General features: G+C 44.2%; 1 protein-coding gene across 9 annotated transcripts in view; it reads right to left on the reverse strand.

Moving 5' to 3' along the window:
- The window catches only part of CHST11 (carbohydrate sulfotransferase 11), a 199,985-nt gene that overhangs the window by 20,977 nt on the left and 151,267 nt on the right, over positions 1-27,741 (reverse strand). The gene's annotated exons all lie outside the window — the stretch shown is intronic.

Genomic DNA, 27,741 nt, shown 5'->3' on the forward strand with positions numbered 1-27,741 from the left:
CTAGCCTTCTCAAAATGAAGCAACATGAAATGGACATGTTAGCCTGAGAAGCACAGCAACACGACTGCCACCCTTTTTTCTATGCACTACACCTCTGCATATGCAAAATTTGGCAAAAGGTCCAGACAGTTAACAAAGCATATTTATCATGAACTAGGAATCTGCAATTACATAATTTGACTATTGCACATATATGTAAAATAATGTTGCTTGTACACCATTTCAATTAACATAATACAGTTGGGCACATTGCACTTATTAAAACATAAGTTACGCCACATGAGGAAACACTGAGCCATCTTAATTTTTTTCTGTAACCCCTGCTCCCCTTGATATATAGATGGAGCCATTCTGATAATTGAAAAATGTATCATGGAGTTGAACTATTAAAGAAAATTATCTGTGTCTGATCCCTTTGAATTTTCTACCGCCCTGTGTCTAAAACATTTCTCTGAAACCATAACAGCAAAATCCAGTTTTCTATATTGTTTTCCAAGCATTTTTAAAACAAACCAACCAACCAACCAACAAACAAACTCAGAGATCACAGTTGCTAACATTGGTATTAATGCATCTCAAAGTAGCATTTCTTTCCCAATTTTATTTTTTGGCCACAGATTGTAACACCAGATTCCTCTCTGTGGTGCTCCAGGCTTAGCCAGTTACTCCCTGAAGTGTTTAAATATGCACTTAACCCAAGGATATAAAAGTCTCAGCCAATGACAGAACACTGTAGCATGGAACATCTCGTGCACGTTGCACATTAAAAATAGGCAAATGCAGGGTGATAATACTTCAAGCTGCAGATAAATGGTGAAATAATAACAATAAGTTGCCAGAGAGTGAGTTTAATGGCAGTTTATAAAGTGACTTCCACAGCATTCTGATAACATATGTTCATTAAAAAAGAAGGTGAAGAATCCATTGATGCACAGAAACAGATTGAAAGGCTTGGCTTAGCTAATAATGAAGCCCCCAGAGTAGTCTCTGAAGCAGCAAGTGCATAAAGTACCTTCAAGGGAAGGCTGGAGCACGATAACATGAAAGGGATGGATCACTAAGAGGCCAATAGATGATATACATAGAAAGCAAGTTAAATATTGCAAGTGAATTCTGGAGCTGAGCAGGCTTTAGCTTTCAAAAGCACACAAGCTTTTGATGGCACTGAGCGACATCTGGTATTAGGTGGTAGGGAGAGGGAGGGAAGTTGAAAATTCTGTGGGGAGCATGAACCACGGAGTGACAAGTCGGGATATTTGGGGGAATTAATATTTGTGACATGCAAAAAACAACAACCACCCTCAAAAGACTTGTTTAAAGGAACAAATGACACAAATATCTCAGAGTGAAAATCGCTTGGGTGAAGGCAGACAGGCAAACCTGCCGCTCAATGTTGTTCTAGCACGGAACTAGTTCTCTTCTGAGGAGTGTCTCTTCAGAAGAACTGTGTCAAAATACAGAATGGAGAAGAGATTGTTCGTACACCTGCTGAAATCAATAGCAAGATTCCCGTGGAGCTCAGTAGGTTAAGAAGCCCTGGGTGATCTTTCTTCCTCGACACGAAAAGTCAACTATCTTCGGTCCCTGTGAAGCCTGAACTCATATGCACTGTCTCTGCCCCTCGTAGACTCATTCTCAGAAACAGCAAAGTGGTAAACCTCTCCTTGGACTATATGACCTTTGACTTCAGGTGAGGGGAAACAGTGACCAAGCGCCTTTAGAGCAGGAATGGGGAATCTCAGGCCGGGTGTGTGTGTGTCCATGTGGCCCTCCAGGCCTCTTCAAGTGGACTGTACCCAAGCCACACCCTCTAGGCCACACCTCTCACTGGTATATGGCCCTCAAAAGCTTGCCCATGTTTGTGGCCACACCCACCGCTGGTATACAGCCCTTGGAATCTTGCCATTGGTAGCTGCTGGCAAGGATGGCAGTCAAGGAAGGCAGCTCATTAAGACGTGGAGATACCTAGGGCTGTCCTCATACAAGTCAGATGCTCTTCCACCGAGTTATGGTCCTTCTCCCTAATTTGGCCTAGGAGAGACCACCTGTGGGGCCAATGGGGTTGTGAAGAGGAAGGGGAACATAGGAATATGGCTTCAACCAGATCTGGCTATGTCCCCATCTAAGATCATAAGAAGGTCCCTACTGGATAAGGTCAATTTGGGTCCCCATCCTCTTCTCACTGTGGCCAACCAACTGCCTATGGGATGCCTACAGGAAGAACCCAAGTGCAATGACACTCTCCCTTCTTGTACTGTCTACTGTGATTGACAGCAGCTCTTCATGGTCTCAGGCTGCAGACCCACCTTTCCCATCACCTCCTGCCTGACCCATTAACCCCGAGACCTTCTGGATGCAAAGTTTGTGTTCCACCACAGAGCTATGGTCCTGCCCGTGGGGGAAGCAGCACAATGCTCAGGGGAAAGCCTCACTGAGGTGGAAGCATTGGTTCAGTTCACCCAAGAGCACTTTGCGGTCTGTGTTGGGACACAAGCGAGTTCTATGCAGCCGGATAGAAAAAAGTAATGCAGTGCCGCTAAAAGAGCAAAATTAGGTGTTAAGCGCATGAAGGTATGCTATAGAAACACACTGCATTAAAAACCAGAGCAGATTTTCCTTTTATCTCAGACGTGGAATGAATCGTTTCCAGAAGAGAGAAGAGAAAAATGAATCTGGCACTTAATGATAAAGTTAATAATTAGTTTGCTAGCAAGTCCACAACCTGTGCTGAGCTCCTGAGGAGGCACTCCCCACAACCACATTTTATTTTTTTTGAATTATACATTATTCCATATCTTAACCAGCCCAAAGGAGCACTTGGGTTTAAAATGGTTCCAGTTCATTGCCTATTCCATTAATTGGATCCAACCATATATTGAAATCTGTTTCATTGATCACAGTTGCCCGTGACCTGCTCCACAGACAGAAGGCAATTTCAACGGTACTGTCCTGGATTTACCTGAATGGTTTAAACCTGCCAGTGCTCCACTTTGCTGCTTAGAGACGGTGAGTACAGGTAGAGGCATAGCTTAAACCAACATACAGCCTGGTGGAGGTTGATTTCTTTTTTCCAATGCTTTTTATTAGTTTTCTTACATTTTACAAATTGTTCCATTTCTTACTAACAAATAACAGACACACACAAAAATTTAAAAATAGGAAAATAATAGAAAAGGAAGAACATACAAACATCCATAGATCCATAAGTTATTAAAAGAAAACTTATGCCACCATATTCTTAATTTCAAAATACTTAGCTTTCCTGATACATACAGTCTGTTCGCTCTTCAGAGCTTTAGGGAGGCAGCCAGCACTGCAAACATCTATTAGCTTACAGCAAGGGTGGGAAAACTTGTACAGCCCAAGGGCCACTTTCATTTCTATGCAACATTCCAGGGGCCACATGCCAGTGGCAGGTGTGGCAGGAAGCGCAGGCGGGTGGAGAAGTGAATGCTAATTTAGCCTTTGTTCGGGGGGGGGGGCTTGTTTCTACCCACACTCACCCTGGATCCTTAGGGCAAAGGATGGGTAGGAAATCTTATAAATGAATGAATGAATGGGGTCCATAGTTCCACCCTTTGAATTTGGGCTACTGAAGGCCTTTCCAGACAATCTTTGCCCAGTACATGTCACACATGCTTATGATATGGGAAAGATGACTGTATTCAGGTATTTCCTCATGGCAGCCTATGTCAAACTCAATACTGCTCATGCATGCAAGTTCCCCCCCCCCCAAGTCTACATGACACCATCCTCACCAAAATACCACCCCATTTCCATTGCCGCTGCCACCGTGAGCAGCATCAAGCCCACAAGCCCACTTGGAAGCACCAGTGGAGGGGCTGGTCCATTTTGGAAGATGGGACACTGCCCCCCACCCAAATTCCATATCTCTTCAGCTAGCTCCCACCTGCCTGCCTGCCTGCCTTCTCACCAGTCCTAGGGGTGGCAGTGCTTATTGGCACTTCCCACCTTAATCTTGGGGCTGCCCTTGTAGAACTCAGCAGGAAGGAGGATGGAAAGTAGAATTAGGTGGCTCTGACATCTCCTACTGTAGTTCTGCCTGCCTTCCACCCTACCAGTCCCAAGGGGCATCAGCAGCCACTATGGACTTTAGTCTCATGGGCTCCTATTGGAAATTGCCTCTAAATGCAGTGGAAAATAGGTAAATGTATCCCCTGGCTGCCTCCCACAGCAACATGCCTACCATCAGGCAGCAACTGGGTCCTCTGAAGCTTCCAACACAAACAATATTACTGCAGATGACTAGCAGAAGCTGGTGCGAAGGGCACTCCCCTCAAGTCTCCACATAAAACCAAGTCATAAACTTCCTCAACACTTCTCCTCTCCCAAATACACAAGGATGTATAAACCTGTTAGAATTCAGATGCGTCAATCGTGTTTGAGTTTTATGGAGGCTTTTAAAATCTTGGCAGCTAAGGGCAGACAAGGTGGCTGGATAGAGAATGCAAAGATGTAGAGGCTCAGAAGTAACATCATGTACAAGGATGGTAAGAAACAAAAGGGTTTGTAGCAGCCCCATGAGTTGACACTAGAATAATTCCACAAGCAATTAGCAGTTTTGGCGGCTCAGGAAATGTAGGGTGGTTGAGTGCCATTTTGTGAAAGGGACCTTATTTTCTAAAAAGACACCCAACTCTTTTGGCAAGTTCTTTCAAACTGACTGATAAAAGCCATCACTAATACATACAAACATAACACACACAAGAGACACGGCTTGCATGCCAGGGGTTCTCCTTTGAGGGCCAACAAATTACACATGCCACAAAGCTGTTCTGAGCCCTGATACTCCAATATATACGCAAAATCTGAACAACTGCCCTCTACACAATATGATACGCCAACATCAGAAGTCCTCTCCAGGCATTCCAATCCCAGTTAATATGAACGTGTAAGGAAGGAGAGTGCTGTTTCTAACCCAACACTGTTCTTATCACCTTCCAGTTTATGGAAGCTGAAAGTCTGAAGTGGAGAGCCTCCTGTACCTGTGAATGCTTCTCAAGCATTTTAGCACTCTGATTTTTTGGTGCATTTATTATTATTATTATTAATAATAATAATAATCAGGAACCACGCTTCCTGAGGAATGTGTGGCTACATGCTGCCCATTAGGTGGCCACAGAAGGCTTGACGGTTGGGCTGGAAGAAAGATAGCCTAGCCAAAGCAGTCAACTGAGAAACAAGGCTATATATGCAAGGGAAGGAGCCAATGCAAGATCACTCAAAGGCAGCACTTGACATCTTTGATGGAAGATAACTTGGATCGTAGTCCCATGGCAAATGCAAGTACCTGCATTACCTTGCTAGTGTTGGCCTATTGCAACATCATCTAAAGATAAACCAACCCTCCTGGACTCCAAACCTTTTGCCTACCTAAACTCCTAACATGACTCCTGATGAGTTGTGGTTCCGCTGCCACTGAACTGAACCAGTCTTGAAAATAAGAGCTAGGCGGATGTAACCCCAGCTCCGTGATGTCTACGTTGCCATAACAATAAGAACCACACCGAGCGATTCACGGTTTTCATTCACTTCACTGAGCACCGGCAAGTGTGCGGCTCGGTAAATATGCTTAGCCCTTGGCGTGGAAAGGATTTTTGCGCATTTATTTTTTCGCTTGCATTTTGAAGCCCTTACCATTTAGTCTTTGAATTTAAATCAGATATCACGGCAGTCAAGGCCCCAACACTCTGAATGCATATTTAGTGAATAAATGTACTGAATAAATAGCAGCAATAATAACACTCCCCAGAAAGGAAAACCCAGAAGGTAGGTCACATTACACAGGAAATGTGGTTATTATCCACAGTGCTTACATCGCAAAGGAGTAATTTATCTGGGCTGAAAAGCTTCCTACTCTACCCCTTTTTAAAAACAGGAAATGTCAGTGTTTCTTTTATAACTCCCAGGAGCCAAAAAGCTTCAATGATGATGTAAACTATAAGAGATAATGCCAGGCACTCTCGCTTCGATTTTAATCTCCTGGCCTTTGCACTCCATTCACAGGCATACAGGGAAGATAATTTTGACTATTTCATACCAAATCATTTTAGCATCCACTTTCTAAAATGCAGGCAGTGTTATCAAATGAACAGGTAGCTACAGTCATTATTATCATATTCCCGAATAAAGTGAAAGGGAACATAGAAAAGTCTGATCAGAAGCTGCGTGAACCTAATTGGACTTTGCTGACACTGTTCTCAAAAAGTTATTTCAGCCTCTTGCACTGCAAATCACTTGCTTCAGCAATTTCATGGCAATTTCCACGAGACCATTTGATAGAAAATGGCCTGTGCAGTTAGCTTCAGTTACAAAATAAACTACAGTTCCTGGTAGATTTCAAGGTTCAGTCATTAGAAAGATTGAGAGTTTTAGCGTTCAAACCATTTGCTGGCCTGCTTCACATACCACGTTAAACCATAGTTTAAAACAAACTATGTTTTCATATGACCAAGCAGTGCCCCTGCAACTTTTGTACACAGGCGCGCTGCTCGTTTGCATTAAGCCATAGTTTGTTTTAAACTATGGTTTAATGTAACCTGAAAATTGGGCCACTATAAGGATCAATCTAGACATAGCACCAAACGTGACCTGTCTAGTAAGAATGGACAGATTGCACATATTTTATCTAACTTAAAGAAATGCTACTGTGGTTTAGTGTCTACTGATTGCTTTATTTCTACTTTCATAGAATTATAGAATTGTAGAGTTGGAAGGACCATGAACTTCATCTAGTCCAACTCCCTGCAATGCAGGAATCTTTTGCTTGAACCCATGGCCCTGAGATTAAGAGCCTCATCCTCTGTTGACTGAGCTATTGCTGTAACCTACCCTGGGGTCCCATGACACAGAAATATAAATTTTATAAATAAACAGCAATGGTGATGCGGAGGTAGACTCACTGAAGGAGGGGAGCGCAGGGAGGGTATCTCACCCAAGAACCCAACAAAATCCAGCACTGTTTGGTAGCAGTTGGCAGGGTGGCACTAGCAGACTGGCATTGCTCACCTGGCATTCCAACTTCAAGCACCACTGTTGGGAGATGGGATGAAGAGCTCAGTGTGGCAGGGGAGCCAATCTAAAGCTCCTGCGCCTGAACGGTGCCAAGTTCTGCACCATCTCATCCCTCACACTGTTGGGAAGCCAAGTGAGCAATGCCGCCCCACCTGTGCTGCCCCATTGGCTGCTATTGGCACTGCTTAGTCCACAGGTAGATGAGCTCCTCCAGAGTCCTTCTGGCAGGAGGTTCCCAGGAGTTTATTCATTCAGCCCGTATGAGCCACCAGGGAAAGCCTCATCCCTTCACTTCTTTTCTAGGGAAATCAGGACATGACTTTGCGAATCAGGGCTGCTAGAGCCTTCTCGTGGAGTTTGTATTAGCTGTCTCACACGCTTGCGGGGATGTGACACATACTGCCGCAATCTTGTTACTCAACTGGACAACCTGTCCTTGATAGGCAAGAGGAAAAAACAGCGTTGGACGTCTAAGTGCACAGCCTGAGGCTCTACATGATATAATGATCCACACCTCTCTTCCTCCCTCTTGCGTTGCCCTCAGTCCTTGTTTTAGTTTAAAAGCTGTCAGAAGCCTTTCTAGTGGAACTCTATCAGTCTGTGACAGTGACATAACACTTGCCGACAGAGTCCTCGCTGCTCAGAAATGTTCCTCTCAGTTTCGTTTTGACACCGTCTTGAATGCCTCGCTGCATCCTCCTCCAGCTAGATGGAGGCATCAGCTGCCAAGTTATTCTGCCAGGAGGGACTTTACAGTTTGCTGGTCCAGCGGCTTACATCATCCACCAAGGCCCTGACAAAAAAAGACCCAAGTTGACAAGAACCAGTGTGGTGTTGTGGTTGGAGTGTCGGACTAGGACCTGGAAGGCCAGGGTTCAAATCCCCAATCAGTCACATGAAGCTCACTGGGAAACCTTGGGTCAGTGGCTGCCTCTCAGCCTAACCTACCTCACAAGGTTGTCGTGGGGATTAAATGAGGAGCGGGGAGAACCATGTGCATCAACTTGAGCTCCTTGTAAGGGAGCTGTTTGTCCAGTTTGTAGTTTAATCCAGAACTACCAAATGTGGACTTCTCAAAGCAAAACATAAACTGAAATGCAGCTCCCCTTGGACATTTTCACTCCTGTGGATTTTGCACTCATGCATACAGAAGTGCATAAATTAGTGAAAAGTACACACAAAAACATATGTACTAGTGAAAATAATGCAGAAAAATGCATTCTGTTGTGAGAAAATTGCTTGTGAAAGTGCTTACACTAAGAGAAATGGCAGAAAACATGCATGTATTTTTTTTTTAAATGCTCACCAAAATTATTACAAATTTTCAGGAGGATTTAAAAAAAAAATTGCCAACATATATACAAATGTGATTTGAACCCAGGTCCTCCTGGCCCTAAATCTGAGAGTCTCTAGCCAATACACCACTCTGGTTCACTTCTATAAATAAACCCCTTTAAATTATGCAACCTCAAAACCCACTGCAGGCAACCAGTCTGTATGGAAGTGTCTATATCCACAGAGCACATTATATACTTGAAACCACACAGATAAAAACACTATAAGAAAACACACAGCCCTATATAACTGGAAGGATGAACATTGCAGACTTCCAGTTTATTGTTCCAGTTACACAGGTAACAACAAGGATGGCTTTTATTTTAAGAATAAAAGTCAGCTCCCAAGATAGCCACAGCTTTAAAATCTAGTTTGTTGGTGGGTAGTCCTTTACAGTTTTTTAACTGTAACCAAGGAAGCGCTGCAGAATGAAATGTTACATCTTTTAAGGAAAATTACAGTGAAGGGCTTTAGGAAGCAGTTGCTGCCTACACAGTCTTCCTGTGGCTTGGTCTGTGTCTTAAAAGCTACTTTGCCAATCATAAAGAATCCTTCTCCCATTACCTTTTTAGCACTAACACTGCAGCACATTTAAAAAACGTTCTGTGCAAACATATGAAACTGCCTCAGCATACAAAGATGCTCTTTTGCTGCAGGAACTGTATGACGGGCAAAGGTGGCTCCGAAAATATAATTTTACTTAATTTATTTATTTTACCACTGTTACTATTTTTGGTCTGTGCTGCTCTGTGTACGATGCTGTGCTTGGAGTTCATGCAAAAGGCCAGGTCTTTAAAAAAAATTACTAGAATGTCAACACCAACAAGCACTCTGGTGTATTCCTGACCCAACAAAAGAATGCACAGACTGATGCTGACTGGAATTTATCATTGATGGAGGCAAATTGCAAATGTTTAATGGCTCACTTAGCCCTTAAGTGGGACCAAAATGGTGCATATCCTCAATGCTGAACCACTGGATGATTGTAATTTTTTTTAACTTGCAGCAGAAGACAGTGGGGTTTAGTTCCTGAACTTGGTAGTAAGAACAATTAACACCAGCCTTTACCAACCACATATCTTGGACTCCAACTAACATCAGACTCAGCCTGCATGGCCAATGGTCAGGAATGATGGGAGCTGTATTCCAATGACATATGGAGGACACCAGATTGGAGAAGGCAATAATTTAGAGGAAGAAAAAGCAGAGCAGGAAGAATTAAATTGGTTAGAGTAGGGCTCACTTTTCTCAGCCAGCCCTGGCACTTCCTTTGGAGTTCTACCTAAGAGGCCCATGAGACCTCCTTAAAGCAGCTCACAATTATTTGTCCATATATACCAGGAGAAATGGAGGCAGTGAGAGATTTTACTTTCTTGGGCTCCATGATCACTGCAGATGGTGACAGCAGTCACAAAATTAAAAGTCGCCTGCTTCTTGGGAGAAAAGCAACGACAAACCTAGACAGTATCTTAAAAAGCAGAGACATCACCTTACCAACAAAGGTCTGTATGGTTAAATCTATGGTTTCCCCAGTAGTGATGTATGGAAGTGAGAGCTGGACCATAAAGAAGGCTGATCGCTGAAGAATTGATGCTTTTGAATTATGGTGTTGGAGAAGACTCTTGAGAGTCCCATGGACTGCAAGAAGAACAAACCTCTCCATTCTTAAGGAAATCAGCCCTGAGTGCTCACTGGAAGGACAGACTGTGAAGCTGAGGCTCCAATACTTTGGCCACCTCATGAGAAGAGAAGACTCCCTGGGAAAGATTGGGAAAGATGGAGGGCACAAGGAGAAGGGGACGACAGAGGACGAGATGGTTGGACAGTGTTCTCGAAGCTACCAGCATGAGTCTGACCAAACTGTGGGAGGCAGTGGAAGACAGGAGTGCCTGGCGTGCTCTGGTCCATGGGGTCACGAAGAGTCAGACGACTAAACAACAACAACAACAAGTTGTACACTGCTAAACAACAACAACAACAACATACCAGGGTTGTGTGCTCTGAGAGGCAGCGGCACTTGGAACTGCCTTAGGAACTGCTACCTGGAGAGAACCGCAACCTTCTAAGAGTAACATGGCAAAAATGGGCATAGTTAGATGGAAAATGGGTGGAGCAATGAATGCAAATGCTACTTTTGCATCATGTTCCACCCACCCCTCTATTCCAACAAGCCAGTGGCACCTTCAGAGTTCAAGGACACATTCCAGCCAGGCAAAAACCATCAAGGATCAAAGTGCAGTCAGTGAAAGGGGTGGCCTTGGGGGACTTCAAGAGCCAGACAGAGAGGCCTGGAGGGCCGCATTTGCTCCCCAAGCCTGAGAGGAGGGTGATGGTGACAACGGCATTTGTCTCAAAGGGGGATGGCTCTTATCCAGGTCAAGCTTAATTTGAGGCTACACTGAACGTTTCTGCTCTTCAGACTCCTTAACCTCCATTAACCTCAACATATGAGCATTCCAGATGTTGTGGATGCATTTCTACAACGTGGAATCTGTCTATTATAATTAGACAAGGACAGTGATAAACAGAGGACAATGATGGGGGTAGGGATATCTTCTTTGTCCTCTGCGAGATGCTATTTTAGTTTCTTAAAGCAGCACCTGATCTACTAGGAGGTCCACTCTTTATAAACCCTTTAAAAACAAAGCACTGCTCAGAAATGGCTCAAGCTTTTTTTCTGACTCATCAGTGTGGGTACCCTACAGTTAATGGACCTGAGTTCTGTACCAGACAACCATATTCTTCATTACTGGTGCATGGACTAAATTTAGAGGTCACTGGTTATGCATACTTAGATAACTTGGTAACAGTATGGGGGCAGTTGTTGTTGTTGTTGTTGTTGTTGTTGTTGTTGTTGTTGTTGCATGAGCTTGTAGATGGAAGGAAAGAATAAGTGATGAATGTGTGAAAAGCAATGAAAATGAGAATCCATTAAAAAAGGAAGAGAGAGAATGCATTCAGGGATCTGTGTCAGCACCGAAAGCTATGGAAAGCTGTAGTCAGTGGCTACTTCATTCTGTGCCTGGAGCAGACACCACTGACCTATTCTCAATTTTTGCTCTCTTCAGTGATGAGGGTTAGAAAATTTCCTCCAGCCAAAAAGTAGAACTTTTAATCCTGGTTGATTTTAATATGAGACAGGTATGCATGTGTTTCACTTTCCCATTTAAATAAATGCAACTTAACATGTGCTCAGTTCTGCTTAGATCAGCTCTCTCTCTCTCTCTCTCTCTCTCTCTCTCTGGAAGCTGGAATTCTCAGGAAACCAAAATATAACATTCCACAGAGCATGACAAGCACACACATTGTCCTGACTAAGCATGGCTCATACAGAAGCCCTCTTTCAGGCCTTCACAATTAGGCAAATAACTGTGTGTGAGTATCACAGCCATGAGCCCTCCCCCCGTTGTGATAAAGAAATTTAATAAAAATATATGGGGGTGAGAGACCCCCACACTGAGCAGAAGTCTGGGCTCTGACTCTGAGGCAAAAGCTGGCTAGACCCATCAGACCCGTGGCACTGGAAGTAGCATCATATATTTGGGTTTCTTGAGAATCCCAGCAACATGACCAGGACTAGACAGAGCCCACCAGATTAGGGCTCTTCAGCCTGAGGCTCTTGAACTGTGGGACCTCCAGAGTCCGCATCCTTAGAGTCTACACCAACTGGGGAACCAACCCCCTCCATGCCAGTGCTTACAGCCCCATGATAACCCATCAGCACCAGCAATAAGCCTGGAGGGAATTGTTCAAGAGAAGGAAAAGGAGTAGTAGGCCCCAAGCCAGAGGCCTGTGCCTTTAAAGCCTTCCTCTCCTCAAGGAAGGGGTGGTACTTGAGAGGCGTGATCTGTTCCTGAAGACATAAAAATATCCAGGTCAGTCCTAAGCTCCATTATCTGGAGCTGTCCATGGTTCTGTAGCTATTGGCCTGCCTCTCTACCTTGTCCTATGGCAGTGGTTTTCAACCAGTGTGCCATGGAACCCTAGGGTGCCTTGAATGATGGTCAGGGGTGCCACGGGCAACATGGCCTCTGTCCTTCTTTCCTTCCTTCCTTCCCTCCCTCCTCTGATGCCCTCTTGCATCTCTGCCTCCCAGCTGTTTGTTGCAGCACCCCTGGCTACAAGTTCTCCAGGCAAATGCTACCTCTGGGGCTGGTCAGGGAGTAAACAAGTGTGTGGACAAGGGAGCCCAGCCAGCCAGTCTGCCAGCCCTTGCTGTTGGGAATGGACAGAGAAGTCGCTTCTATAGAGACAGTTGTACATCTTGATACCAATAAACTTCCAAGGGGGTCAGTCACAAGAAACACCCTTGTACCAGGTCAAACTATTTTGTCCAACTAGCATGGTACTGTCTACTCTGACCATTGGGTGGCATCCAGTATTTCTGTCATATACCCAATCCTTTGAAGTGGAGATGTGGAAAATTTGGTGTGCAAAGCTCCACCACTCCACCACTAAGTATAGTCCCTCACCTATCTGATATCAGATATCCCAATATTCTTTACATGCCAAGGCAGATACTGCAGGGAAATTGCATATTCAGTAACGCATAACATGGTGGAACAGAGGTGCTTTGTGGTGAGTTACTGTTGCTTATTGCCACTGCTTGGCATGTTAACCCTGCTGGAGAAGAAACATACAAATAGCTGCATGTTGACTGTATTTTTCCACCCCAAATGGGGCTAACAGGAGCTTTGAGACGGGAGAAAAGTTTGATCTGGGAAATAGTGTGGGAAGAAAGAGATGAACACCCCTTCTCCTCCCCACTCCCTGATGCTGCTGTTCCAAACATAGCAGAATTCACACTATCTACTTTTAAGGTTTAAAAAGAAAAAGAAAAAGTCACAAGATCAGATTCTGGAACTCCTATGTCATGCCTGCTTTGACCACGAGAGACTAAGAATCCAAACATTTCAGGTTGGCCCCTAACACTAACTTCACACTTGAGGTCTCCAATTGGAAGGCCAGACCTGGCCACCGGCACAAAAGTGGGCTCCAACAGATTGTCCATCACTGCCTTAAACGACTCCTCATATAAAACCCACTGCTGTCTTGAGATGGCTGCATGTCAGAGTCCATCATTCGTACTTCAAGAAATGAAGCCAGGTGACCTGTGCTTAAAACACAGGATCTTCTTAGAAGGGGCAGATACACATAGAAGCAGACTTGTTGCACTTTAAATGGCTCTTGCCCAAAACCAACAGGGAGCGAGTGAAAGACAAGGACTCTATATCCAGTTATAAACTGACCTTAAGTTTGAGGATATGTTTTTTTCCCCTTTCCCCCCCTTCAAACCATATTGCCTAAGCTCTGATTGACAGCCTTTCTGCTTTTTGGAACAGGATTACACTGTACAGTATGCCTACTGTAATTGCCAGAACTTACTGGCTCACAGAAGGCACCCACAGACTCGCCGTGCTTTAGGGGTGTGCTTAAAGATCGTGTTTCCATTCCAGGCTGATAGTATAAAAAGTAGAATGTCCATCACAGCTTCTCTTCCTACAAGGGCTACGGTGAAAGAGAATATGACAATCTTCCTTCAAATCCTGACTTAGCTTAACTGTTCCATGGAAGCTTTGGCATAACCATTTATTTCTAGAACCATTTTTGGGGGGGAGGGGGCAAGGATTGCATCACCCTGGGGAAAAGCTGATGTGGTCTGTATTCCAGCAGTAGTGGTTGCTAGAGCAGGTTGGGTGGCATTGCTTACCTGGCTTCCCAATGTGGTGGTTGCTGCTGATAACCAAGAGGTAAACCGCCACTATGCTTGCACCACAGCAACCACCTGTGTGGTTGGGAAGCCAGATGAGCAATGTCACCTCACCCAACCCTTTTGCATTCCAGTACTGGGAGGGGACAGATCCTCACACCACCTCATACTTAACACATACTGTTTCTCATGGAAAGCCACATATTTAATTCTTAATAGCATCACTCATGCTTCACCTTCCATTTTCTCCACAGGCTTGTAGCAAGCCCTCCAATACTTTTTATCTGCCCTGACTCTGCAAAAGGCAGAAAGAATGCCAATGCAGAGCTGAATGGCAAGTCTTGGCTGACACCGGTTAAAAGCTCAACTGTCAAAATGCAATTGCACCCTGAAAGCTGCATGCTTGCATGCGATTGCAAAATACTCAGTCTCTCTCTCTCTCTCTCTCTGAACACAAAGAATACTATTTGCTGAGACATTTTGCCACTTGCACTGATCTTCTTGCAGCAGATTTTCTTACAGATCAAGGAGCTGCAATTTCACACTTTGCACAACATAAAAAACCCCACTTCATTTCAGCTGCATGAGTTACAGGCCTGAAAAATTGTGCATCTGCAACCCAAGACACCACAATTACTTGCAAAATCTGAAAATGTTTTTTGTACCTCTTCCTCAAAATTGGAGAAATAAAAGGTTGTGTTCTGGCATTTGCCTGAACACACAAATGCTGAAAGTGTGGACGGGGGCAGGGTGTGCACACAAGCCCCACCCCCCCAGCATTGTGGCATGTGTGATTCCCCCAACCAATCCCCAACCTTCCCTGTCTTGTGCAGTGAAGATCTGCAGGGGTCTAAATTGATCTGTCAATTAGCCATGATGGTTTAACAAAAATCCCATGTGCAGGGGGCAGTATACCTTTAAATACCAGGCACTGGGGGCAAACAAGAAGAGATGGTCAATGCATTAATGTTTCTGAGTGTGGAGAGGCATTTAGATTATCACTGTCAAACACAATATTGACTAGATGGATCCTGGTCTGCTTCAACTAGGCAATCCCTATTAATCCCTCTATTTCTGCTGATCTGGCTGTGAGTGTTGTTGCTTATGAGTTCAAAACAGCACCTAGGGAGGTATTAGCAAGCTTGAGGGGGGCGGCAGCAAGATTTGCAGGAATAGAAATAAATATATAACATAAGAAAGACTCTAAAGAGGGGACCATCCCTAAAAATAGACCAACGTAGACTGAGTGTGCTTGGTAGTGATGGAACACTAAGGGTTTTTGGGGGGAGGTGGGGGTGGGGTGGGTGATGGGAAGTGGAGCGGCTGGAATACTGAATACTGCATACTGCAAGATTTCTCCCTATGCGCCTACATTCTTTATAATCCCTCTGCAATGCTGGCATAAGATCACATTGCATGGCATTGACTGGCACCTAGAAGCTGTTGCAGCAGCAGGTTATAGGTATTCCGTGCCTGGTGCCAGAAGTCTTAGGAACAGAATTTGTCATAGTGTAACTTCCTTTCTCTCAAGTTAAATAAATATCATCCATCTCTCAAGCCACTGGCCTATTTCCAAAAGCATTAACAATTTTGCTGTTCCATTAAAAAAAAACGAACTAAGTCGTGTTCTTAATAGCATCTGAGACAGATGACTAAGGGCTGGTTCAAAAGGCCATTTTTTTTGCTGCTCTCTTCGAGTATGCCTATGGGGGCAGTGTCAAATGTCAGGGGACATTATCCAGTTTTCAGACATCCTTCTTTGAATCCCAAGTTATCCCAGTTATTTTTTTATAGTGGTCAAGTCTTGAACATCTTATTGGCGGAATAGAAAAATGGATAATGCCAGCCTAATTTTACAAGGGCTAAGGTTAGAGGAGGGGCATCTTGAAGAAAAATAATATTAGTTAAGATAAATAAAGCAAGATTTATTTCTAAGCACATGAGAACATAGGAAGCTGCTTTGTCCCAATTCAGATTGCTGGTCCATCTAACTCAGGACTGACAACACAAGGTATGTTGTAGGACTCGAACTCCTACACCATTGACAGGTAGGCCAATGGTGTAGTCTGGCAACATCTGGAGGGCCACAGGTTCTTCACCCCTGGACTACACTGACTGGTATTGACTCTCCAGGATTTCAGAAAAGGGCCTTTCCCAACTTCGTAGTGGATTGGACCGCATGGGACTGATAACGTTCATTCTGCCATTATTAATGGTTCCACCACTTCACCATCTGAGGAGGCACCACTTTGGTTCATAGTGTAGCTTTCGCTTCTTCCACCATAGCTAGGAAAGATCAAATTCCAATCTTAAGAGTCCCAACACTTTGCATAAAACATGGCAGGATATGAGGGGAGAAGTATTCTCCCTTCCTGCAGTTTCCAGCAACTAGTATTCAGAAGCATACTGCCTCTGAAAGTGGAGGAAGAACATGGCCACAAGTGCTATAAACCAGTGGTAGTCTTGACTTCCACAAGACTAATCCTCTTTTCTAATCCTCTTTTCAAATCATTCAGATGGGTGACTATTACTCTCTCTCTCTCTCTTTCTCTCTCTCTCTCTCTCTCTCGCTCTCTCTCTCGTGAATTCCATAGTTACATATGCACTGTGTGAAGAAGTACTTTCTTTTGTCTGCCCTGAATCTTCCAACATTAAGCTTCATTGGATGCCCATAAGTTACAGCATTATGAGAAGAGGAGAAAAATGATTCCCTGTCTGCTTTCTCCATACCACCTCCAATCCATTTAAAACAATGACCCCCCTGAACTTTGTGATGTCTAAACCTAAAACAGAACTGTTTCGATTTAACCGATGTTTTCTGCCTGAAGATGAATTTGTTTGTGGGAAACATTGATATCCTGTAAGGTCAAAAGAGTTTCTATCTTGCTATTGTGAATCAGCTTCCGGCCAGTGAGGAGTTCACAGATCTCAAGCTTAAACCAGCCTGAGGACTGAAAAAGAACAAGTTTCAGAATGTCTCATAGAAGTGAACTAACAGAGAAGAAGTGATCAGTTCACAAGGCAGCCTTGCAACTTCATTTGTCCTCCCCGTGACAAAAAGTGAGTAATGATTCAGGGGACAAAAGTAAAAGGGGAAATGGGGGGGGTCACAAAGTTACACAATGCTAAAATGCTACTACAGTGGTACCTCGGGTTAAGAACGTAATTCGTTCTGGAGGTCTGTTCTTAGCCTGAAACTGTTCTTAACCTGAAGCACCACTTTAGCTAATGGGGCCTCCCGCTGCTGCTGCGCCGCCGGAGCACGATTTCTGTTCTCATCCTGAAGCAAAGTTCTTAACCCGAGGTACTATTTCTGGGTTAGCGGAGTCTGTAACCTGAAGCATCTGTAACCTGAAGCGTCTATAACCCGAGGTAATTGATTTATCCCTGGGATAGCTCAGTTGGTAGCGCATGAGGCTCTTAATCTCAGGGTTGCGGGTTCAAGGCCCATGTTGGGCAAAAGATTCCTGCATTGCAGGGGATTGGATGACCCTCATGGTCCCTTCCGACTCAACCGTTCTATGATTCTATGATCCCACAGAAAACATCTGGACACTACAGAGTATTGAATATCAATGCACATCAGATTTTAACATCACTGTAGCAACACTGTACTAGCACTTTCTCTCTCTTTGGCACTATTGTTACACCATTTTACACTCCCCTCCAGCAATTACCTTCTGCACTGTAAACTACTGAGCTTGCTCCTCTGTCTATGGGCAAGCTTCATGTGGTGAGATGGGGATGCACAACTGGGAGTGCCGAATTTGCAAAGGCAGTGCTCCTGTCGGTACATCCTTGTGGCCCTGTTCTCAGCACTGTCTCACGTCTGGATTTGTCATTTGCATTTAGTACAAAAGACCACAGGGACCTAGGGAGCTGCCTTACACTGTCAGGCCACTGGCCCATCTAACTCAGAACTCACCCTTTTTCATTTTTAACTGTTCATATGAAACATAATTTCACTGATATTTTGCAAAGCCCTGGGGGACATGTGGGTCCAGGGTAGCATGGGGCAGGAATCTCATTTGCTGTACCAGCAGGGCACCTCTCAGGCCAAGGAAGCTAATGGGCTGATGTTTGCTGTGCTGTGGCTCCTGCCTCTCCAGGTAAGAGCCAGAAAGAAAACATGGTATCTCTTCATCCCAGTTAGATCAGGTGACTTGAAAAAACAATGGGGGCACGGTTAGCAGCATGGGAAGATGCTTTTGGAAGAATTAGATCTTTGGTCCTTGAAATATACTGGGAGTCGAGAATGGATTTCATGCTCTTTATTCAGCTCATAGTGGTGAGGAGGAATGAAAGTTCCCCCCAAATATCTGCTTTATATACATTATTTACACAATGGGCTGCATGTGATTGGCTAATTCTGGGATTCTCCTGTAGGCCAATCAGATTGTGGATTCACTTCCACCTGGAGCTGGATTGGGTGGCTCCTGTAGACCAATCATACTGCTGCATTGTTCTAGGACCAATCAGACTCTTGCATTCTGAATTCTATTGTTCTAGGACCAATCAGACTGCTGCATTTTGGATCCTATTGCTCTAGAACCAATCAGACTGCTGCATTTTGGATCCTTTTCAACTCAGTACATAACAGTCTTGTATTGTTCGCACAGACATGCAGAGGTTCTCCAGGGTTTCAGACAAGACTCTTTCCTAGCCATACCTGAGACTGAACCTGGGACCTTCTTTGTGCAAAACATGGGTTCTGCCACTGAGCTACAGACCTTCTTCATGTATTCAGAGCTAGTGTACTTTTTTGCTATGTTTTTTTAGGGGGTGTTGAATTAACAAGCAGAGGAAGACATGCTCTGTGCTCTGTTAACCCCACACAGACTTTGCTCAAAAGTATGTGCTGAAGGGACCACACAGTTAATATTCTGGCATAACTCAGCCTGCAAATCATAAAATCCCTGCAACAGAGAGGCTCGCTACGAAACCTTAACCATGTAGTGAAAAGGTTAAACATTAACTGCTTGACCAAGTATCAGTCATTCTGCCACGCTCCAAGGAGTGTTACAGGGGGCACTGATCTAAATAAATGCAGAAACAATCTCCTATTCAGGTTGCTGAATTATATTATTGTCCACAGCTGTCGCCTGCCTTTGGGCCTGGAGTCACGTCCCTTGTTTTGCTTAAGCTGCCCTCCCGTCATTCTCATATGACTCCCAAACCCACGTAAAATGCAAGCTTCTGGGGAAAAGAACATGGGTCTTGTGTTGCTCAGAACAGTCTCCTTCCCTCCAGGCATTGGTGCTTTTCTCTGAACTCACAGACTGAAAGTATTCAGAAGGAGCCCTTTACTCGTGAGCAGCACGGTGATCTAGGCCTCTCAGGCGGGTGCTCCTTTGCCAGCCAGCTGCCTGACCCATGAGCTACTAGTGCCAATGCTCCCAAGGACTGGGTGGGTAGGTGCTTCAGCCTCCCCCCTCCAGGTACTGTTGAGAGTGTATTAACTTATGGTCTCTGTGCGTGGTTTGGGAGCTGCACGTTCAGGGAGAAAACAATGCTGTCCAGGGTTGTAAAGACTGCAGAGAGAATAACTGGGTACACTCTTCCCACCTTGGATCAAATCTATGCTTCCAGGTGTCATAAGAAAGCTGCAGAGATAGTGCAGGATAGTGCGCACCCCGGAAATGATCTCTTTCAGCTTCTGCCTTCTGGAAGAAGGTACAGGGTTATAAAGACTAGGACTAGCCGCCTGAGAAACAGTTTCTATCCAAATGAGATTTTGGTTTTAAACGCAGTGTAAGGTAGTCTCTATGGGAGTATATTGCATTTAATTATGGGGTATCAGAGTTTTTAGGGAGTCAACCAGGCTGGGATAGCTGGGATAGCAGCCTTGTTGGTTTTTGAATGTCTGATGTAGATTTTTTTCAATTTCGTTGTTCTGTATGGGACAATGACAATAAAGATTATTGTTTCGTATCAGGCAGGGGCTTCAAAGGTCCTTCCAGAACATCCCCTGGGGGAGGCCTGGTGAAGGGTCCCTGGACAGCAGGGCTTTCCACACCAGTGTTGTGGTGGGGGGACTCTCTCAACTTCCCCAAGTCTCCTGGCTCTGGGAGTTCTTGGTCCTCATAGGTGGAGGAGTCATCTAAGGTCAGATTAGAGCTCATTATGACAGCACAACCCAGAAAAGGTAAGAAACAGTGGAGTGTGGTGTGGAATAATGGCTAAGAGCCTCTTCTGGAAATGTAGTGTAATCTTGTGGCAGTTTAGCATTCATCCCCATGTTAATTGTTTCCAGAAAAAAAATATCAATTTGCAACCCTGTTAACTCATGGGAGTTTTGCATTGCAGTGTCCCATGGTTTTCATGATCACTGCACAACAATGAGATTTGGGGCTGTGTGCACTACATAGTGTCGCACAACTGTGGACTTCTTTCCTGCCATTTACAATTCTGAATGACATGGCGATATATATTGGTCAAAAAGTAATAGTTCCCTAATACAACAGTGTGCTGTAGTATAAAAGGAACATGAGAAATTGGGACAGAAGCCCAAGAATTTTAACCAGTAATGGTAATGCAATAAACTCTACATCTGAATGCAGCCCCTTTGTCAACAATCCCCCACCTACATATGGATTGCACTCTTTTCAGTTTTGAATGCCAGTTAAAGAATTGTTTGTTGCAGGCTATGCAAAGCCTGCTTTTATCAAACTGAAGGGATTGATGGCCAATTCCTAGTGGAAACATCACATTACCTACAAAAAGCTGATTAAACAGTGTTGTGCCTTATGCCCTGCCTTTGCTGATAGGTGCAGCAATATATCCTGGATACATACTTCTTTCCCAATAAACAAGCTTAATCCAGGGTGTTTAAAATGAAATACTGTTTGACAGGCCAGCTTCTACCACATACCATTTGCCATTTGTCGCAATCACCTGGTCAACAGAATAGCTCTTTGTTTTAAATGCCCTCCCCAACTTCTCCTCTCTCTCTCTCTCTTTTAAAGGCAATTCATTCTATTCTCTGGTTTGCTTTCCTTACCACTGTATTTACTCCCCTGGTTCAAGACACACATCGTTATTAAACACCAACTCTCCTTGAAAACAAAACATCGTTCTTTCCCCATCGCTCTGTTGCTATATTTTAACAAAAATCAGCCTGATTACTGACTGCTGGCAAGTCTGGTGTGTACATGCTTTATTCATAAAAGGCGGCTGGAAGGAGAAATCACTGGAGCTACAATTTGTTGCCCGGGAGAGGCTCAGTTATGGAATGGGAGAGATGCCGCAGGGAAAAGCCAGAGGGGCTTTGGTAGAAGGAAATTTGCACAGAGCTTGCCAATACTGCCCCTTGCTCTACACACTGCTACCCAATACCTCCTTTCATGAGTGCTAAGATCTTCTCTGTAAACAAAAGCAAAGGGAGGCTAAATCCTTCCTGCCTGGACGGTGCATTTGTTTATATGCAAAGGCTTTCATTAGAGATGTGCAGAACTTGTCCCTTTGTTTTCAACCAAGTTGGTCAGCCCCCATGATGTCAGATATCCAAGGAAACTTCACAGAAGCCTCCTGACTCTCCTCAGAATTTCCAGACAACTCTACCAGTAACTGCAAACAGCCCACTGATAAATCCCCCTCCTCACACCAATGGATATTAAATCAGAAAGACTTGGGCACGAAGGAGGACAGGGAAGCTTGATTCTGAGACAGACACAGGATGCTGCTACTTAGCAGTTTATTGTGGACTTGGTGCTGCTCATGTTTTTGTGGCACCCGCACAATGTTGCCATCACCCAAATGCTGCCCTGTACTTTTTTCTTCGTTTAATATTGATTTCTCTGTCCTGTGGAAAATCCAATAAGTAAAACAAACAAACAAAAAAACCATTATTGCTGGTGTAGGAGCTCCTCAACACATATTTGGTGTTGGGTAGGGATGTAGGGAGGCAGTGATTTCAGTTTTGTCCTGTGTTTGTTGCAATCGGTACTGTTTCCGTTTTGCTACAGTTCAGCCTCTGCTGAAACCAACACTATTTATCTCTCTATCTGCTATGGCCAAAACTAACATAATTTTTCAATACATTTCAATGGAAGAGAAATGCCAAAAACAATGTGGAAAATTATGTAATTATTTATGCAACATATGCAAACTAAAAAACCAACAATAGCGACTGTCATTCATTTTTACTTCTGTAATTTCTGTTCCTGGCCTCGGACAAGCATCCGAACTGTGATAATTTCCACTACCAATTCCATTGGAAATGTGGGGTTTGTTACATGTGTGGTGATATTTCGGTGTGTGGTCTCTAATGTCACATCCCTGCTTCCATTTGCTCCTCTTACAAGCAGCTTTGCGCAAGACCTGTCATATTAAAAATAATGAATGTTTTGGACTGCTTAATGATCTGAGTTGATGGGGAACGGTATGTGTGTTTTCAACCTTTCTGCGAAATAAGATAATTCCTCTCTCCCAGCCTTTCCCAGCTAATGTTCAGCATAAAGCACTCAGGTATCCAATCATGTTTCTGAGAGGGAAATGAAATCAGCTCTGAGTCTGTTCTCACTTAGGTGTGAATTGTATGTCTGCAAGGGGAAACACCACTTAGGCAAATCTCATCTTCCCAAAGCAGCAGGCTTAAACCATGGGTAGGCAGACTAAGGCCTGGGGCCCGGATCTGGCCCAATCAGCTTCTAAATCCGGCCCACGGATGGTCCGGGAATCAGAAGAAGAAGAAGAAGAAGAAGAAGAGGAGGAGGAGGAGGAGGAGGAGTTTGGATTTGATATCCCGCTTTATCACTACCCGAAGGAGTCTCAAAGCGGCTAACATTCTCCTTTCCCTTCCTCCCCCACAAGAAACACTCTGTGAGGTGAGTGAGGCTGAGAGACTTCAGAGAAGTATGACTAGCCCAAGGTCACCCAGCAGTTGCATGTGGAGGAGCGGAGACGCGAACCAGGTTCACCAGATTACAAGTCCACCGCTCTTAACCACTACACCACACTACAAACACACAGTGTGTTTTTACATGAGTAGAATGTGTGCTTTTATTTAAAATGCATCTCTGGGTTATTTGTGGGGCACAGGAACTCATTTTTTCCCCTTTCAAAATATAGTCCGGCCCCCTGCTGAAAAAGTTTGCTGACGCCTGGCTTAATCCAAAGAGAAGGCCCATCGGGAGGCAGTTCCTTGTGTTGGTGTGTGGTATTTAATTTGGGCCTTAGTATTTTGTTATCCTTTGAAATCCAGCCACACTGGTTCTTGGCCCCATAGAGTTCCTTGAGATTCCCAGTCGCCTTCCACCTAACTCCCCCTTGGCCCTGAAGTCTGCATGTGGGTTTGTTTTGTTATGTTAATCAATCGCTGACTGTTGGCTTTAACTCCAGGAAAGTTGGGCTGTCACAAAGCGCCAACACTGCCTTTGCAACTGTGGAGTGGCGCAAATTCCCTTGCTCATTACTATACAGATAATGGTAAGTAAGCTCCTGACAACTACAGCTTTAAGGATTTTAATGAAAACAGGCGTCTTGTGACAGATTCTAGAGTTCTTTTCTTTTCTTAAAAAACAACAACAACCCAGGAATAGCAGGAGAATAAACTTTAAGGATGCAACTGATGATCAAAAGCCAAGAAAGCAGAGAGGTTTGTCAAAATGTTAAGCCCTTCTTAGCGTTCAGCCAAACTGCAGGTATCACTGCTGCTGCCAACAGCAGCACTTTAGATACTGCGTTCACCAAAGCATTGACTGAGTGGGATAAATTGTGCATCAGATCCTTTTAGAATTTGTCACTGCCTTGCCTGGTATCTTTGGAATGCAAATTTGTGGGGGGAATTTGGGAGTGGAAAAGCAGCTGGGGGAGTTGTGCTTGACTTTCCCCCTGAATGCTACCCACATTTTCACTACTCCAAATAAACCTGCATTAGCTTTTACTCCTGCAGGAGGTAGAACTAACTACGTGAGGGATATGGAGAGGAGAAGCTGCAGGAGGAGAAAGGGTTATGTACTTCGCTGCTGCTGCTTTTCCTCTCCCAAATGCTCCCTTCCCAAATCTGCTTTTACCTAAGAAAAGGGGGGAAAGGAGGGGTGTTGGGGTACTTGCCCATAAGATACATTTATCCCCTGATGCAACACAGACATAAAAATTCAGATGGAAAACTGACAGCATAGACTGATGGTGACAACTCAAGATCAGGTTATTTCAAAGACTGCTTGCCCCATACAGACCTATAAGATCAGATAATCTGGGGAAATTTCTACTCAGGGTACCAAACCCTATAGAATGCCATAGGATGGTGACATGAAAGCAGGCCTTTGTCGCTACTGCCTTTCTGCTAGGGAATGTCTTTGTGCTTCGAATGTCTTGTAAAGACATATGTTTTTGCCCAAGCCTTCTCTGACTCATAAAAGAGGGACCAGCTTTAATCTATATGAATTCCCTGTTTTTATTGGGTTTTGTATACTTTTATACTACTGGTCTATGTTGTATTGTTGTTTTCAGGATACTGTTCACTGTTTTCTAAGTTGTACCCTGATGTCGGGAAGATTGAGGGTGCAAGGAGAAGGGGACGACAGAGGCGAGATGGTTGGACAGTGTTCTCGAAGCTACCAGCATGAGTTTGAGCAAACTGCGGGAGGCAGTGGAAGACAGGAGTGCCTGGCATGCTCTGGTCCATGGGGTCATGAAGAGTCGGACACGACTAAACGACTAAACAACAACAACAAGTTGTACACTGCTGAGAGATTGATTTGTTTTCTAAATCAAGTGGTTTATAGATGTTTTAAAGAAATAAACTCAAATGAAAATGCATGATTAAAAGCGCAAGAAGGTGTATCATTGTTTTAGGAGGTGTGCTTTAAAACATATTTTCCCTTTCAATATCCTTGTAAAATGGCAAATAACAGTTGAAGCTGTTGCAGGACTCTCTAGCCTGTAAGCAAACTGCTGCCACGTCCCTTGCTGGGGTGACTGCCATATATCTATGCTTTGATCCATGTGTGCAAAACTTACGCTTCAGGAACTGCGCTATGAAATATTACATTAAGCAGAACAAATTAAGAGGCAGTAACAAATTATTATTCCAGAATTCCAGAAGGAGAACCCATTCCCAATACCACAAGCTTTGTAAGACGGAGATGAAATATGGAACAGTTCCATCCTTTCATCTTTGCATAGCTACAGATCTACAAAGTCATAAGAAGTTGCTGCAGAATTCAGTTATCAGGATTTTAGCCTCCGGGAACATTCTGCTTGCTACCATTTATTTTCAGTACACTTTTAACTATAAGTGCTTTGCACTCTGCATTGCAGTTTGCCTTCAAAATGAAGGTGCCACGAGGTAGTCACAGTTATTCCCACTGTACAGACTGGAACTGAGCCCAGCAGGCACTGACTTGGTTAAAAGTCACATATTAAGTCTATGGCAGAAATGAAGTTTGTTTTGCAGATCCAAGTCCAGTTCTGTGTCTCTCCACAATGCTCTGTTTGTTGATGGCCAATTTCAATCCGGCACTCGCAAGAATACCCCGTTTACCACATTGCGGAAAGCATTGGGAGGAGATAGAACAGGGGTCAGCAACCTTTTTCAGCCGTGGGCCGGTCCACCGTCCCTCAGACCATGTGGTGGGCCGGACTATTTTTTTTGGAGGGGGGATGAATGAATTCCTATGCCCCACAAATGACCCAGAGATGCATTTTAAATAAAAGCACACATTCTACTCATGTAAAAACACCAGGCAGGCACCACAAATAACCCAGAGATGCATTTTAAATAAAAGGACACATTCTACTCATGTAAAAACATGCTGATTCCTGGACCATCCGTGGCCCAGATTGAGAGGGCGATTGGACCGCATCCGGCCCACGGGCCTTAGGTTGCCTACCCCTGAGATAGAATGTGGCAAGCTGCAATCTCAGCTACTCTTGGATTCTTCACAAGACCACCCACAACATCAAAGAAATTGCATTTTTTGGAGCCTTAGCATCATGCCAAACTGGCTGTATGAAATGATGCAATCCTGCCATGCCACCCCTTCCCTTGCAAACACATGGTTGTGATAGGAGAATAAGAGCAAGCGTTACAAAATAGGTATGGTTGTTGTACATCAGCACTTGGTGACCTGGGAGCGACAACACGTAGGTTCTGTTTTTACATGTGCTTCCTTTTGGAACATGTGAGTGGGTCTTAATTTTGCTAGATAGGTGTTTTGAAGTTGGGTGGAGTTGATGGGAGAATGGAGTCCAGCAACATTTAGAGGCTGCAAGTTCCCCATCACTGATGCAATGCTGGCTTTCACATTGCCTCTATAATGGAACACTTTCCAGTAGATCATGGAAGAACATAACATCCATGTAGCAGTAGCTACATGTAGCAGTAGCCACTCTTCCCATGACTATCTATGGTTGGCGGAACAAAACCCTGCAGATTTGCAGTGGCAGAACATGCACCTTTTATATCCACAGGGAGTTGCAAGGTGGAAGCCAAGATGATTGGTATAGTGGTCAGAGCATCAGATTAGGCCTCAGGAAATGAGGGTTCAAATCCCCACTCAGCCATGAGGCTTGCTGGGTGAACTTGGGCCTCTCAGCCTAACCTACCTCACAGGGTTGTTGTGGGAATTAAATGAGGAGTAAAGAAACCATGTATGCTGCACCTTGAGCTCCTTGGAGAAAAGCTGGGATATAAATGTGATAAATAAAGATTACAGCTCATGTAGCTTTAACCATCGTTGAGCTCAGGGCTTCTTTTTCAGCTGGAACTCGCCAGAACTCAGTTCCAGCACCTCTCAGGTGGGCACCATTGCCATTCTAAGAGAGTGAGGGAGGTGCTGATAGTGAGTTCCGGCACCTTTTTATCTCTCTAGAAAAATAGCACCGGTTGTGTTCAACTGAATATGGAATATACCAAAGATACATAATTCTACACAGTTTTGGAATGCAGTTCTCAATGCTAAATCTAGGAGTATAATCAATAGGTTATAGACCAACTGCAAGTTTCACAAAGTTTTAAGTTACACACTTTTAATGGTTGGACACAACTGCAGGGAGACCAGCAAGAATGGCAGAAACACCTCCTCCCCTTTCCATAGCTCTTCATTACAGGCCCAAAGGGCTGTGAAATCTTAAACCTGTCAAGGGTCCAAGGCCAAACAAATCATGATTAAAAAGGCATTTCTCAGAAGAAAGTTTGCTGAAGCACAGCAGGGTAGAGGAAAGGAAGACAAATCCCCCAAATATGTGCTGCCAGATCTGCTAATCCATCTAATTGACCAGTAGCCAATTATGGAAAAATCTGGGGACTGAAGGGAATCACTGTGGATACAACCTGCTACTTTCTTCCAGTGTACAACCTAGCCTTTGAGAAATCGCTTCCTTCATGAAATTGTGCTCCGATTCCAAAAAACGCCTGTTACCGTCCTTCTAAATTGCTATGATTCACTTGTGGCCTCCAGGGCAGCACTGAGATTACTGGACCGCCAGCAATTATAAAGACTCTCCACCAAACTCTGTAACCCCTGCCTGGGCAGGGCTTAGCAGGAACTCCTTTTCCCCCATTTAAAACCCAAGGTTCAGCAATGGAAAGAACTGTCTGTATGATGTTTGTAACAAACTGTTCTACACACATACACACACACACACACGAGATGTCGGAGAATTCCAACAAACCCAGAAACATGAGTGGAAATTGCTGATGTTTACTTATTTATCCC

Source organism: Podarcis filfolensis (assembly GCF_964270895.1).
Source record: "Podarcis filfolensis genome assembly, chromosome: 10".
Classification (NCBI taxonomy): Eukaryota; Metazoa; Chordata; class Lepidosauria; order Squamata; family Lacertidae; genus Podarcis; species Podarcis filfolensis.